Source organism: Quercus robur, chromosome 8, assembly GCF_932294415.1.
Source record: "Quercus robur chromosome 8, dhQueRobu3.1, whole genome shotgun sequence".
NCBI classification, from domain to species: domain Eukaryota; kingdom Viridiplantae; phylum Streptophyta; class Magnoliopsida; order Fagales; family Fagaceae; genus Quercus; species Quercus robur.
This window is the reverse complement of record NC_065541.1, coordinates 19,277,261-19,283,260: the sequence shown is the minus strand read 5'-3', so window position 1 is coordinate 19,283,260 and position 6,000 is coordinate 19,277,261.

Here is a 6,000-nt window from a genome sequence, read left to right as displayed (position 1 = left end):
TTGTTGTTGTTGTCTTTTTTTTTTTTATTATTCTCTTTGATTGTTAAATGTTATCCTATTGAGTTCTAAAGAATTAAATATAGCATATAAAAATATAATATTATTCTATTACATAGCATGATTTGGATAATTTGGTATTTATTTTGTTACATAGCATGATTTTTATAGTGCTCAATTTAGATGTTAAACTATGAGACTTTACTAATTTTTGTTTATTTTCTAATCCTTTGTGGTGGACAAAGTACTTTTAATAGTTGTATTAGAAGTACTCTATAATGCTATTTATTTAAAGAAAAGCAAAGGTTAGCTAAACAAAAATAATTGGATAGGCAACAAATTTTAACTTTTGCAATTTTATTATTATTATTTTATAACAATGCATGTATAGAAATTTAATTCTTAGATTTTGCTAATAATTGTTTATTTGATAATATGTTTTGGGTGGCCAAAATTATAATTTCTGTAAGGTTGAATTTATTCAACCATCTAATTGGCTTTATTCCGTGCCAAATTTGCTTGTAATTCAGCATTTAGTAACCCTGTATTTAGGTGGGTTTGTTGTAAGGGTAGTGAGTGAGATAGAGTGAAGTTTGCTCAAGAGTGTGCAAGAAAACAGAGACTCGCGGCTGGGACTCGCGGGTGGACTCGCGGCTGCAAGCCGCCAGAAGCTGCACACGTGCCAAGCATACTGGAAGATGAACAGTCATGCTAGCTGGAGCACTACAGGACAAAACAGGACAACTGGCCATACGGTTAACTCGCGACCGGATCTCGCGACTTGGTCAAGCCGCGAGGTCAAGCCACGAGCCACCCCTGTTTTGCCAAAACCTGACGTTTCACATTCCTCTCCCACTCCAGTATAAATACCCCTTTAACCCACGATTGAAAGAGAGCTTCCAGAGAGAATTTTGAGAGAGAAACCCTAAAGAAAAACCAGATTGCTTCATCCACAATCTATACCTTAGAGTCTCTTCAAATTCCTTTACTCTCTTCCTCTCCATTGTCAAAACCTTGAGAGGCTTTATACCAAACCTGGTTCTCACCATCATCATCTTTGTGAGACAGTCGTTTGGAGTTCTGGGAAGCAGTTAGGAAGGAGCCAATCTTCATTGGTTGATGCTACGGTCTAGTAGCGGAATCCGGGAAGCTAGAAAAGAAAAAGGTTCGGCGCAACCTCGTTGCAGCAAGAAGCTTGGAGGGCTTAGGTGCACTGGGTAGATTAGGCTTGGAGGGTCTATTGCTGTCCTTGTATCCCAACTGTATTTTCTAGTGGATTGATTACCGCTTGGAGGGCGGTGGAGAGGTTTTTCGCCGAGGACTTCGGTTTCCTCTTCGATAACACATCGCGTGTTGTCTTTGTGTTTGCATCTTCCTTCCTCTCTATCTTTGCCTTTACATTATCTGCTGTGATTTTATTTTGTTATGGCTTAGATAGTTTATAACCAATTTCATATTATAGCATGTGTTAAGTTTCCGCACACTAGTTGTTTGACATATTGCTTGAGTTGGTTAAGTTGTATTTTGGGGGTCTAATCGTTCAAAGGTGTTTTGTACACGTTTTTGAACTTTCAATTTCTACAAAGAAAATAACCTTAATAGATTATCAAAAACAAAATTTTATCCTAATATTGGTTCAATTAATCATTGTTAAGTTTTATTATTATTTTTTTTAGTTTACGTTTTTTTGGTGTTTTGGATTGTTCCTATATTACATTTATGATTGTTCCTATAATAAATAAAAATATAATTACAAAATACATTACTCATTATTAGATTAGTTTAAATTGTAAAAAAAAAAATTAATAAAACCACCATAAAAATAATTATCACGCGCAACACGCGGGTTCGTGGCTAGTATGTCATAAAAATGGCCCCCAAAAGTCTCCAATTTCTTCAAGCTTGCTATCTCTTCTCCTTTCACTATTGCTGAGTTTGAATCGCAGGAAACTGAGAGATACTGAAGATGAGATAGTTTAGGTAAAATCCCAAGTGGAATGGTTTTTAGTCTACACGCATTCAAATTGAGATATGTCAAGTTGACCAACATTCTCCTTTCACTTCCTTAGTTAATGTTAACCCTAGGTCTAACTTTCTCAATGTTGTAAGCTTTGCTAATGATGACACATGAATTAATCCTTCACACCCCGTTAGCCTTAATGTAGAAAGATTCTCCAGGCTAAAGACTGAATTTGGCAAAGATCTAATACCAGTATATGATAGATCAAGAACCTTGAGCCCATGCAAATGCTCAAACAAAGAATCTGTGATCCAAAAAACATGATCGAAAGTGTTTGGATTTTCTTTAAGTTTGTTATGGATATGAGTCACCAACGTTGTTTTCCCCACTCTCTCCCCCCCCCCCCCCCCAATTCCATAAATGACAATGATTAAGACCTCATCCTGCATTAGGCATGTGCAAATCTTATCCATATTTGTTTGAAATGTTTGACCCACAAATTTTGTTGTCAACAATGCATCTCCTTTGGTCTCATGTGCTTCAAATGTGAGCCCTCCAGGAAATCTTCCTTGATCCACAAGTTGTGTCAATTCTCCAGTCAGCTCTTCCACTCGTTTCCACAACTGTACACGCCCAAGCAATCTCCTTTCTTCTAGTGTTTGCTCCAGGCTATGAACTTGCCTGTTTATTCTCTCTACATTCGTCAACCAATTTTCAACTTGCTGCCTTCGTTTCTTTAAATATAGTGACTCTGCATATTCTAGTTCTTTATTTATGTCAGCTTCCCTGCTGCTCAGATCTTCCAATTTTCTTTTTAGTTTTTGCATCTTTTCATCAAGGCTATTGCAAAAGCATAGCTGTTGCCCATGTCAAATTATTTTTCCCAATTTTGCCATACCTAATACCAAAGAGGCAAAATTTAGTCTTTCACATTTGACTTGGGAATGAAATCAATCTAAAAGAAAGTTTTGTACACAACAACACATTGTTTCCATGTGAGATGTTCCATAGGGATCAACATATTAAGAAAAAAAATAGGAGAAGTACTTTTTCGCTAGGTTGACAACATGCCTATTAAGAGGGAAGATGAAGTAAAACAAAATTTGATATTAAGGACCAATTCTTTATGGCTAAGATATCATTACGGCTCAAAAAATAGTCATACTAAAAAGGATATAAATGTATAAAGAAGAAGATGGTACTATTCTTCCATGATTTAAAATAAATTTTTAGCCCGTCTTAATTTTTAATGAAAATAAATTAAGTAATACAGTCCTATTCTCTTTCATGATTCAAAATATCATCATCTCTTTTTAAGGAATTGCTGAAAAGAATAGTGAATGATTGCTGGCAATGTGGCTTCAGATACTCAGTTCAACAACTGATGCATAAAGAGCTATCTTAACTTGATGTAATTAACAGCCTGCATAGATAAGTTGACCGCAGGGCATATAACAATGGAGATGCAGTGACAACTTGGCAACATTCTAAGACAGATTACTCAAACAGAATTTATGGAGAACCTAACATCAGCACACTACAAAAAAGATTGCTATTTGCGACGAAACTTTTTCGACGACTACAAAAAGCCGTTGGAAAAACTAGCTTTTTCGACGGCAAGTCTCTTTCGTCGACAATTACTCGTTAAATATTAAAACATTTGTGATGGCAAAATAAGTCTGTCGAAAATGCCTATTATTTTTGTCGAAAATATGATTTTTTTTGGAGGGAAGTGTTCCCGCCTTACTTTTTGCGACGTAATAAAAATATTTGTCGCTAATAAAGTATTATTTATGACGACCGGAGAAAAACCGTCGGAACTATTAACACTTGTGACGGCTTTCATGCATCGAAAATACCAAAAATATATTTTTTATGGTGTTAGTATTTGTGACAAACATTCTTCCATCGTAAATATAAAAGAGAATATTAGCGATAGACATAAAGCCATCAAAAATGGTAAAATATTTTGGACGGAAAATCCCCCCCTTAGTTTTCACATTTGTGATGACATTTATCCATCACAATTATTATTTTTTATTTTTCTAATTGAGTTTGTATTTGCGACGAACATGTTGACCGTCGTAAATAGTTAATTTGTTTTAAAAGAAAGAATGTATTAGTGATGGACTTGGATCCCTCGCAATAAATAAGATTTGCGATGTACCTAAGCCGTCGACAATGATAATTTTTTCAAAGGGGGAATTCATGCCCTTATTTTTCATGTGTTTAACTCTTTTTTTTTTTCACTATATATTGCATTTGTTATTTGCAACGAATATGTTGGTTGTCGTTAATAGTTAAAATATTCTTAGGAAAAGAAAGTAATAGTGACGGTAAGGTAAATCCATCACAATAAAGATTATTTCCAACATACATATGGCCATAAAAAATGGTTATTTTCTTTGAATGGTGAATTTTCCTCAATCTTAATTTTAAAAGCTGCTTAAAAACATCTTTCAAGACCCTCCAAGTACTTAAGGGCTATTTTGGTCATTTTAGAGGTAAAAGGTATTTTGATCATCTTAAAGGTTTGAGGGGCACTTTGGTCATTTTGTAGGTTTTGGGTTGTGTTTTGGTTATTTTAGAAGTTTATGGGTATTTCAGTCATCTCCTAGCTTTGATGTCGTATTTCAGCCATTTTGGATGGTCGGATTGTGTTAATAGGGTTAATCAAAGTTTTCCATTAGGTGGGTACAACAATATGTGTCCATCATGCAACCAGATAGAGATCCAAAATTTGACCATTGGATTGGAAGAAAGTGGTGAAATATTTGTGTTTGTAAATTACAGTGACAATCAGATGGCCAGATTGTGAGAACAGAGTAGTCAAATCTTGCAAAAATTCGTCAAAGACTATTAAACTTGTTCAATCTTTGGTCAAACTTCAAAGTTGGTTCTAGGACCACTAGATTTGATCAAATTAGGTTGATCAGGGAGGATTTAATTGGGTTTTGGGTATTAGTTAGTGTTTTAAGGTTTTCTTGATTTTCATGTTTTCATCAGTTTCAAATTTTAAAATAGCAAAACAAGGTAGTCAAAAGTCACATACAAATTCATTATGGTCATTTTGTAGATTTTGGGTTGTGTTTTTTAGATCATTTTCTCAATTCTTAGTAATGTTTATAGAGTATATAACTATCTTGAAAGAGTATTGAATATTTTTAGTGATTGAAGTTTCATGATAGGTGGATACAACAACACGCTTTCATCTTATGCCATAATCCGATTTAAAATTTGACCATTGGATTGAAAGAGTATGATAAAATATTTGTTTTGATGAACTTTGAGCTCAATCAAACGGTTGGATTGTGAGAACGTGACCAATCAAAATTTCTTGATGTGTTGGTACAATGACACATGTCCATAATGTTCTAGACATAAATCCAAAATCTAACCGTTGGATTGGAATAATGTAATGATATATTGGTGTTTGTAAAGTATGACAAAAATCAGACGGCCGGATTGTGAAAAATGAGTAGTCAAAGTTTGCAAAACTTGGTCAAAATTAGTCAATATTTGGTCAAACATGGTCAACATTGAAGTTGGGTCTATGACCCATTGGAAAACTGAAAAATTGTGGGTACATAGTAAGTAATCCCTTCACTACATCCACATCTTCATTTTTTAAATCATCCACAAGTCACATTCACATTCAAGCTTTGGACAATGTGAAGAATGTCTCTCATCTCTCTTCCTATTTTAAATTGAGATATTGAATAAATAAACAATCTATCTTCTTTTATCAAAAAAGAAATCTTGATGTAAAAAAAAAAAAAAAAATGCAAGAAGTGAGATTTCATAGTGTTTCTATCTTTTATTAATAATAATAATAAAAAAAAAGTGATATTTCAAAGTGACAACAACAACAACAAAAAAAAAAAAAAAAAAGTAGTGGCGTGGTTGTCATAAATGAAATAAATAGTTTTGTTATACAAATAAATAAATAAATAAAGTTATATTGATTTAAAACAAACCCAGCCATGCCCCTTATTATTATTATTTTTTTTATAAAAAAGAAAACCCCACAATATCTTTTTATC